General features: G+C 57.2%; 3 non-coding genes across 3 annotated transcripts in view; all 3 read right to left on the bottom strand.

Moving 5' to 3' along the window:
* Positions 1-787, bottom strand: part of LOC139112851 (large subunit ribosomal RNA) — a 4,097-nt gene extending 3,310 nt beyond the window's left edge. Inside the window, exon 1 of the ribosomal RNA XR_011547476.1 lies at positions 1-787. This exon is cut by the window's left edge and continues 3,310 nt beyond it. This is a non-coding gene — a ribosomal RNA (large subunit ribosomal RNA).
* Positions 788-2,170: 1,383 nt separating this feature from the next.
* Positions 2,171-2,325, bottom strand: LOC139112858 (5.8S ribosomal RNA). Its single transcript, XR_011547482.1, has one exon. It is a non-coding gene; the product is annotated as a 5.8S ribosomal RNA (ribosomal RNA).
* Positions 2,326-3,532: 1,207 nt separating this feature from the next.
* Positions 3,533-5,451, bottom strand: LOC139112845 (small subunit ribosomal RNA). Its single transcript, XR_011547470.1, has one exon. It is a non-coding gene; the product is annotated as a small subunit ribosomal RNA (ribosomal RNA).
* Between the last annotated feature and the right edge of the window lie 4,549 nt (positions 5,452-10,000).

Below are 10,000 nucleotides of genomic sequence, written 5' to 3'. Positions count from 1 at the left end.
GCCTCCGTGTACCGTGGCGCGCGCTTGCGACGGCCTCGACGCACTCCCGCGTGTGTGAGCTGCGGCCTGATACCTTGCGTGTACCGCCGGGCAGCCGGCCGGGCGACCGAGGGTTTGACGGCGTGCCGTGTTACCGGCGACGCGTCAGACACCGCACCCGGGCCGTAGACCGACACCCAGCGGGTCGCGACGTTCTACTAGGGGAGAAGTGCACGACGACGAAAACGCCGGACATCGGCGCGCGGCAGCGTGCCCGCGCGCGAGCCGTGAGGCCCCGCGGGGCATCGCCCACCGACGCGAAGCCAGCGTCGCTGACGATGAATCTCCCCGTTCGATCTTTTGGGTTTCTTAGGTTTACCCCTGAACGGTTTCACGTACTCTTGAACTCTCTCTTCAAAGTTCTTTTCAACTTTCCCTCACGGTACTTGTTCGCTATCGGTCTCGTGGTCGTATTTAGCCTTAGATGGAGTTTACCACCCACTTAGAGCTGCACTCTCAAGCAACCCGACTCTAAGGAGAGATCCTCCCGAGACGCGCACCGGTCGCTACGGGCCTGGCACCCTCTGCGGGTAAGTGGCCCCATTCAAGATGGACTTGGACGCGACGCGGCACCTCGGGATAAGCGGACCCTCCCAAACACCACATTTCCCTGCGGCGGAACCGCGGGATTCGGTGCTGGGCTCTTTCCTGTTCGCTCGCCGCTACTAAGGAAATCCTGGTTAGTTTCTTTTCCTCCGCTTAATAATATGCTTAAATTCAGCGGGTGATCTCGCCTGCTCTGAGGTCGTCAAAAGAAATTGTCGTGAGGCTGTACTATATATATATAATACGAAGAAGGCGAGACGACGACGACGACGACGCGAGAGAAAAGAGAAACGCAACGCGGCGAAACGCCGCGCGCGAGCGCTTGGTTAGACTACGCCGCGTGCCCCGGTCAAGAGCTGCTACCATACATAGCGCTTTCGTGGACTCGGGAACACGCGCGGTCGACCCGCGCGCGATCTCTCACCTCGCACACACTTTTGCTGCGCAGGGGGCGATCGGTGCACGCAAAATATTTGAAAGAAGAGACGAAGGGAAAATGAGAAAACGAACGAGGCAGAGAGAACAACCGCGAGAGCGTGGTGGTCTTTCGTCGACGTTGCGTCAACCGCGCCGCGATCCGCGCGCCCGCGCGCGCCAACCAACCGACCACGACGACAACTGGCCAGCCAGCCCGACGCGAACGTCGGAGGCCGGTTTGCGCGTCGTGGTGGCGTCGGCAACGCGACTGCGGCGGCGGCCGGCAGCAGCTGCAGCGGCGACGACCACTCTCTCTCTCTTATAATACGGTCAGGTTCTCTCGTATCTTTGCTTCGTCGTATATATCTCTAAAATCCCTCCTCTCGAGTTTCCTTTGCGTTGGCGGCGGTAAAGCGACGATATGCGCTCTGTGCAGAAGGAGAACGAGGAGGCGCGCGATTATCTCGCGGCCTCTATTCTCCTCTCCGATCTTCATTCGAAGAAGGAGAGGAAAACTCAAACTCGGTTCTCCGCGCTCCTTATGAACTACTTCTCCGTGGATCAGCCTTGGATCCCGCGCGCGCCGCAAGCGGCACACAGGCCACCTTCCGGGAGTACAAGCGCGAACGAATTGTCGGCTTGTTTCACTCCGGGCGGCGGCGCGCGAGAGGCAGATCTACTCTTTTTCGTTCGGCGCGTATATACGTATAACGTATAAACTCCTTGCAAGAGCTCGCCACGTTTATCACCACCGCGCACGTCCTTCCCTCCCGTGCGTGTGTGCGTGCGTGCGTCTCTCTGCGATTCTCGATCGCATCTTTCGGTCGGTCGTCGTTCATTCGTTCGACCCTCAAACCTCGTTATTTCGGACGACGCCCAACGGGGGCGCGAGTACGCCGCCGTTCCGCGAGTATAGAGAGCGCGCGCAGAGAGCGCGAGAGCCTTCGTAAAACCCTGATGGAATCCAGCAACTCGCCGCGTGGATAGCGTGCGTAGTGTGCCTGATACCCCGGGGAAGGCGTCATCGACGACTCCTCGCTTCTCTTCTCTTTTCTCGTGGATGCGGGTATAACTCTCTCGCCGGCCGCCGCGATCGGGCGAACGTCCAACGAATCGCTCGTACGCGGCCGTCGAAACGGCGCGCGCAAGCAGTTTGTCTTCGATAAAACGACCCTCAGCCAGGCGTGGTCCGGGAATTGTATCCGTGGACCGCAATGTGCGTTCGAAATGTCGATGTTCATGTGTCCTGCAGTTCACAAGTTGACGCGCAATTAGCTGCGTTCTTCATCGACCCACGAGCCAAGTGATCCACCGTTCAGGGTAATCGTTCCTTCGCGCACCAAGTACGCTCTATCAAGGAATAGACAACAATGTGCGTCTTCTTCGTTTTGGCCCTTCGATCAGCCTGGCCGCGCGTCCGAGCACGCGCGGACCGCCGCCCCTGTTACGGGGGCGACGGCACAATAATGGAGAGAGGGAGACGTCGGTTGTCGGCGCGGTGCGAAAACCAAGAGGTTGCGTCTCTCGCGAAGCGAGAGCCGGGGCGGAACTCTTTGAAAAACCATCGGGGTCGAAAATGACTAGCATATTCGACGAACCCTTCAGCGCGCGCGATCGCGCGCGCGCGGGACCGGAGGAAGAGCAGCGGCGAGAATCGTCGCACTCTCCACTCCTCGCCCGGCGCGCACGACGACGCGGCAGCATAGGTTACCACCGGTACGCGGCGCATTCGCGCGCACCGCAACGCGTCCGAATCGCGGAGATAGAGGCAGCGCGCGAGCGCGCCTCCGTAGTCTCCTTCTCACCGATCCTGATCCGCGAGCGGGCGCGCATATAGATGCACCTTCGCGCTCCTCCTGGATTCGCACAACGAGACCAACCGGCCGCGCTAGCCCCGGCTAAGGGGCGCGCTGAGCGCGGTGGTCCGCGCAACAGGTCGTTCGAAGCGCGCGAGAGACAGAGAGTCGGAGAATCTCCGCAGGAAACGAGAGAGAGAGAATGCAAAGAGCGTAATACGGCAATGCGTACAACTCTCGAATCTCTCTTCTTCTCCACAATATGCCCGGGGTCCTCTCTCGCTTTGAGCTCTCGAGATCTCGACACACTCGTCCCGACCGACAATCCTCTCTTATACGACGGCGACGAATGCGGCGCACACCGCAGCACGCCACCGTTGGCGGCGTGTGAGCGCGCACGCGGTCGTTGCGTCGCATAAACTATTCTCTCCTCTCGATCTCGCAATTTTGCTCGAGCGAAGCGTCGCGTCTCGCGACGGACGCTCCGACGAGGAGTGGGAAGGCGGCGCGGACTCGGAAGACGCGATGTCTCGCGTGCGATTAGATTTTGCGCCCCTTCAGCCACTCTCGACACAACTCGCAGAGTCGTGTTCTAGCTTGTCTGCCCCGTATCGCGGCAGGCAACGTAGTAAACGTTACCGTGCGCGCGTACGGTTCCTCGTCCATGCAGTCGCCGGCCGCTGCGCGCTCGTCACGAGAACGGTGCACACAGAGCAGCAGGACCTCCGGAACGTTAATGATCCTTCCGCAGGTTCACCTACGGAAACCTTGTTACGACTTTTACTTCCTCTAAATGATCAAGTTTGGTCATCTTCCCGGCAACATCGGCAATGCCGACGCATTGCCGCGCACCAGTCCGAAGACCTCACTAAATCATTCAATCGGTAGTAGCGACGGGCGGTGTGTACAAAGGGCAGGGACGTAATCAACGCGAGCTTATGACTCGCGCTTACTGGGAATTCCTCGTTCATGGGGAACAATTGCAAGCCCCAATCCCTAGCACGAAGGAGGTTCAGCGGGTTACCCGGGCCTTTCGGCCAGGGAACACACGCTGATTCCTTCAGTGTAGCGCGCGTGCGGCCCAGAACATCTAAGGGCATCACAGACCTGTTATTGCTCAATCTCGTGCGGCTAGAAGCCGCCTGTCCCTCTAAGAAGATTTGTTTGTACGTTGGTAGTAAAAACCCGCCGGCCGAAGCCGGGGCCTTCGAATACCATAAGGTACGCCTATTTAGCAGGCTAGAGTCTCGTTCGTTATCGGAATTAACCAGACAAATCGCTCCACCAACTAAGAACGGCCATGCACCACCACCCACCGAATCAAGAAAGAGCTATCAATCTGTCAATCCTTCCGGTGTCTGGGCCTGGTGAGGTTTCCCGTGTTGAGTCAAATTAAGCCGCAGGCTCCACTCCTGGTGGTGCCCTTCCGTCAATTCCTTTAAGTTTCAGCTTTGCAACCATACTTTCCCCGGAACCCAAAAGCTTTGGTTTCCCGGAAGCTGCCCGCCGAGTCATCGGAGGAACTTCGGCGGATCGCTAGCTGGCATCGTTTATGGTTAGAACTAGGGCGGTATCTGATCGCCTTCGAACCTCTAACTTTCGTTCTTGATTAATGAAAACATTTTTGGCAAATGCTTTCGCTTCTGTCCGTCTTGCGACGATCCAAGAATTTCACCTCTAACGTCGCAATACGAATGCCCCCATCTGTCCCTATTAATCATTACCTCGGGGTTCCGAAAACCAACAAAATAGAACCGAGGTCCTATTCCATTATTCCATGCACGCAGTATTCAGGCGAGGATAGCCTGCTTTAAGCACTCTAATTTGTTCAAAGTAAACGTACCGGCCCGACTCGACACTCAGTAAAGAGCACCGCGACGGGATATTAGTTTGGGCGGCCCCTCGCGGGGCTAAGCCCACCGGTAGGACGTCCCACATCACGCCAGTTAAACACCGCGAGCGGTGAACCGACGGTGTGCGACACAGATTCAACTACGAGCTTTTTAACCGCAACAACTTTAATATACGCTATTGGAGCTGGAATTACCGCGGCTGCTGGCACCAGACTTGCCCTCAATGGATCCTCGTTAAAGGATTTAAAGTGTACTCATTCCGATTACGGGGCCTCGGATGAGTCCCGTATCGTTATTTTTCGTCACTACCTCCCCGTGCCGGGAGTGGGTAATTTGCGCGCCTGCTGCCTTCCTTGGATGTGGTAGCCGTTTCTCAGGCTCCCTCTCCGGAATCGAACCCTGATTCCCCGTTACCCGTTACAACCATGGTAGGCGCAGAACCTACCATCGACAGTTGATAAGGCAGACATTTGAAAGATGCGTCGCCGGTGCTAGGACCGTACGATCAGCACAAAGTTATTCAGAGTCGCCAAAATAAACGGTGGACGCACGGAGATCCGCACGCCACCGATTGGTTTTGATCTAATAAAAGCGTCCCTTCCATCACTGGTCGGGACTCTGTTTTGCATGTATTAGCTCTAGAATTACCACAGTTATCCAAGTAAATGTGGGTACAATCTAATGAACCATAACTGATTTAATGAGCCATTCGCGGTTTCACCTTAATTCGGCATGCACTGAGACATGCATGGCTTAATCTTTGAGACAAGCATATGACTACTGGCAGGATCAACCAGGGAGCTTCGTGTGTGCGATCGCGGTTACTCGCGGTGGAGCAACGCGAAAGACAACGCTACGCTGCTACGGACACTCCGCGAGGAAGAGCCGTGCGCGTTTCGTGTGTCGTTAATGCCGCCGGAACTTTTCGAGCCGGTCGACGGACACGCTTTTCGTATTTATATATACCTTAACGGTATGAAAGATCAAATTTTGTTCTCATTCACCCATAACAGCGGCTTGTAAGGCCGCTTAGCCCTGACGCTAGACCGATCCGATCTGAGACGTCGTGGAGCACTGTTCGTTCAACGGTGCCAGCGGTGAGAACACCGAGGCACCGGTTGAAAATTATTTCGCTACGGCGTACAAGTAAGCGGGAACGGCGACATCGTCAAAGATCTCGCCGAAACCGACACTCTCGTATCCGTGGAGTTGATGTTCGGTAAGCGCAACGATACGTCCGCACGCTTGCTCGGAAGCGAGGGACGATCGCGCGTCCAACACGTAAGTGCGCGCCACATATGAGCCATTCGGTCTCTCGACACCGACTCGTGGCAATGCTGTGTCTTATAGTACCGAACCGGGCGGCCGGGCGGTCGGCGACGCACGGTCTAACGCACGGCGGTATATGGGCGAAACCTGCGAAATTTCGACGCCTCGAGGACTTAGCCGCTGCGTCGTACGTAGTTATTTACGCAAAAGTCCTCGAGCCTCGTGTTGCTTTCGGCAAGTAGTTACCCACGGACAGCTCGAACGGCAAAGTACTCGAGCTCCGTATCGTTTCGGCTCGGATTTACCAACGCCTTCGATTTTCGACTTTGGTGTCGAAACGATCGCCGAGCCCGGCGCACATTTGGCCGAATGTCGGCAACACGCCCGAACGATCTCAAAAGAGAACCAAAGTTCTCGTAGTAAGCGCGAGGCTAAATTCTCTCAAAAAGCGTTCTAGTGCGAACGACACTTTTGTACGCACCGCAGTGCTTCGTCGAGCTCGGTTATACATACGCCGTAACGCTACGGTACGACCAGACCGAGAGCTCGCATGCATCGTGTTGTGCACGAGTCGCCGCAGCGACAACACCTCTTACAGTACCGAACCGAGCGGCCGGGCGGTCGGCGACGCACGGTCTAACGCACGGCGGTATATGGGCGCCGGCGGTGAAATTTCGACGCCGCGCGGACTTAGCCGCTGCGGCGCACGGTAGTTACCTCCGCGTCAAAGATCTCGAGCTCCGTGTTGTTTTACGGCTCGGAGGTACGTACGGACCGCACGAACGGCAGAGTCCTCGAGATACAAAATTTCTTCGTCAAGTATTCACCAATTCCTTCGCTATCCGGCCTCGAAACGATCGCCGAGAGCTTGGCGCACAATTGGCCGAATGTCGGCAAGACGCCCGAACGCTCTCGAAAAAGAGAACCGAAATTCTCGCACTCAGCGCAGTGCAAAACACTTTAAAAATCTCTCTCGAGCGAAAGACACTTTCGTACGCACCGCAGTGCTTCGCCGAGCTCGGTTATACATACGCCGTAACGCTACGGTACGACCAGACCGAGAGCTCGCATGCATCGTGTTGTGCACGAGTCGCCTCAGCGACGACACCTCTTACAGTACCGAACCGAGCGGCCGGGCGGTCGGCGACGCACGGTCTAACGCACGGCGGTATATGGGCGCCGGCGGTGAAATTTCGACGCCGCGCGGACTTAGCCGCTGCGGCGCACGGTAGTTACCTCCGCGTCAAAGATCTCGAGCTCCGTGTTGTTTTACGGCTCGGAGGTACGTACGGACCGCACGAACGGCAGAGTCCTCGAGATACAAAATTTCTTCGTCAAGTATTCACCAATTCCTTCGCTATCCGGCCTCGAAACGATCGCCGAGAGCTTGGCGCACATTTGGCCGAATGTCGGCAAGACGCCCGAAAGATCTCAAAAAGAGAACCAAAGTTCTCGTAGTAAGCGCGAAGCTAAATTCTCTCAAAAAGCGTTCTAGTGCGAACGACACTTTTGTACGCACCGCAGTGCTTCGCCGAGCTCGGTTATACATACGCCGTAACGCTACGGTACGACCAGACCGAGAGCTCGCATGCACCGTGTTGTGCACGAGTCGCCGCAGCGACGACACCTCTTACAGTACCGAACCGAGCGGCCGGGCGGTCGGCGACGCACGGTCTAACGCACGGCGGTATATGGGCGCCGGCGGTGAAATTTCGACGCCGCGCGGACTTAGCCGCTGCGGCGCACGGTAGTTACCTCCGCGTCAAAGATCTCGAGCTCCGTGTTGTTTTACGGCTCGGAGGTACGTACGGACCGCACGAACGGCAGAGTCCTCGAGATACAAAATTTCTTCGTCACGTATTCACCAATTCCTTCGCTATCCGGCCTCGAAACGATCGCCGAGAGCTTGGCGCACATTTGGCCGAATGTCGGCAAGACGCCCGAAAGATCTCAAAAGAGAACCAAAGTTCTCGTAGTAAGCGCGAAGCTAAATTCTCTCAAAAAGCGTTCTAGTGCGAACGACACTTTTGTACGCACCGCAGTGCTTCGCCGAGCTCGGTTATACATACGCCGTAACGCTACGGTACGACCAGACCGAGAGCTCGCATGCATCGTGTTGTGCACGAGTCGCCGCAGCGACGACACCTCTTACAGTACCGAACCGAGCGGCCGGGCGGTCGGCGACGCACGGTCTAACGCACGGCGGTATATGGGCGCCGGCGGTGAAATTTCGACGCCGCGCGGACTTAGCCGCTGCGGCGCACGGTAGTTACCTCCGCGTCAAAGATCTCGAGCTCCGTGTTGTTTTACGGCTCGGAGGTACGTACGGACCGCACGAACGGCAGAGTCCTCGAGATACAAAATTTCTTCGTCACGTATTCACCAATTCCTTCGCTATCCGGCCTCGAAACGATCGCCGAGAGCTTGGCGCACATTTGGCCGAATGTCGGCAAGACGCCCGAAAGATCTCAAAAAGAGAACCAAAGTTCTCGTAGTAAGCGCGAAGCTAAATTCTCTCAAAAAGCGTTCTAGTGCGAACGACACTTTTGTACGCACCGCAGTGCTTCGCCGAGCTCGGTTATACATACGCCGTAACGCTACGGTACGACCAGACCGAGAGCTCGCATGCATCGTGTTGTGCACGAGTCGCCGCAGCGACGACACCTCTTACAGTACCGAACCGAGCGGCCGGGCGGTCGGCGACGCACGGTCTAACGCACGGCGGTATATGGGCGCCGGCGGTGAAATTTCGACGCCGCGCGGACTTAGCCGCTGCGGCGCACGGTAGTTACCTCCGCGTCAAAGATCTCGAGCTCCGTGTTGTTTTACGGCTCGGAGGTACGTACGGACCGCACGAACGGCAGAGTCCTCGAGATACAAAATTTCTTCGTCACGTATTCACCAATTCCTTCGCTATCCGGCCTCGAAACGATCGCCGAGAGCTTGGCGCACATTTGGCCGAATGTCGGCAAGACGCCCGAAAGATCTCAAAAGAGAACCAAAGTTCTCGTAGTAAGCGCGAAGCTAAATTCTCTCAAAAGCGTTCTAGTGCGAACGACACTTTTGTACGCACCGCAGTGCTTCGCCGAGCTCGGTTATACATACGCCGTAACGCTACGGTACGACCAGACCGAGAGCTCGCATGCACCGTGTTGTGCACGAGTCGCCGCAGCGACGACACCTCTTACAGTACCGAACCGAGCGGCCGGGCGGTCGGCGACGCACGGTCTAACGCACGGCGGTATATGGGCGCCGGCGGTGAAATTTCGACGCCGCGCGGACTTAGCCGCGGCGAAGTCCGCGAGCCTCGTGTTGTTTTACCTCGTAGTTACTTCCGAGCGGTCCGACCGTCAGAGTTCGCGAGCCTCGTGTTGCTTTTGGAACGTAGTTACTTCCGAGCGGTTTGATCGGCAAAGTACGCGAGCCTCGTGTTGCTTTTACCACGTAGTTACTTCCGAGCGGTCCGACCGTCAAAGTCCGCGAGCCTCGTGTTGCTTTCGGCTCCGAGTTACTTCCGCGCGGTCCTAGCGGCAAAGTACGCGAGCCTCGTGTTGCTTTCGGGTCGGAGTTACTTCCGCGCGGTCCGATCGGCAAAGTACGCGAGCCTCGTGTTGCTTTCGGCTTTGAGTTACTTCCGCGCGGTCCTAGCGGCAAAGTACGCGAGCCTCGTGTTGCTTTCGGCTCGGAGTTACTTCCGCGCGGTCCTAGCGGCAAAGTACGCGAGCCTCGTGTTGCTTTCGGCTCGGAGTTACTTCCGCGCGGTCCGATCGGCAAAGTACGCGAGCCTCGTGTTGCTTTCGGCTCGGAGTTACTTCCGCGCGGTCCTAGCGGCAAAGTACGCGAGCCTCGTGTTGCTTTCGGCTCGGAGTTACTTCCGCGCGGTCCTAGCGGCAAAGTACGCGAGCCTCGTGTTGCTTTCGGCTCGGAGTTACTTCCGCGCGGTCCTAGCGGCAAAGTACGCGAGCCTCGTGTTGCTTTCGGCTCGGAGTTACTTCCGCGCGGTCCGATCGGCAAAGTACGCGAGCCTCGTGTTGCTTTCGGCTCGGAGCTTCGAGCGGTCCGACCGTCAAAGTCCGCGAG

Source organism: Cardiocondyla obscurior, unplaced genomic scaffold, assembly GCF_019399895.1.
Source record: "Cardiocondyla obscurior isolate alpha-2009 unplaced genomic scaffold, Cobs3.1 scaffold57_0_143363, whole genome shotgun sequence".
Taxonomy (NCBI): Eukaryota; Metazoa; Arthropoda; class Insecta; order Hymenoptera; family Formicidae; genus Cardiocondyla; species Cardiocondyla obscurior.
The sequence above is the reverse complement of the archived record's forward strand: the minus strand, read 5'-3'. Positions and strand labels throughout refer to the sequence as shown.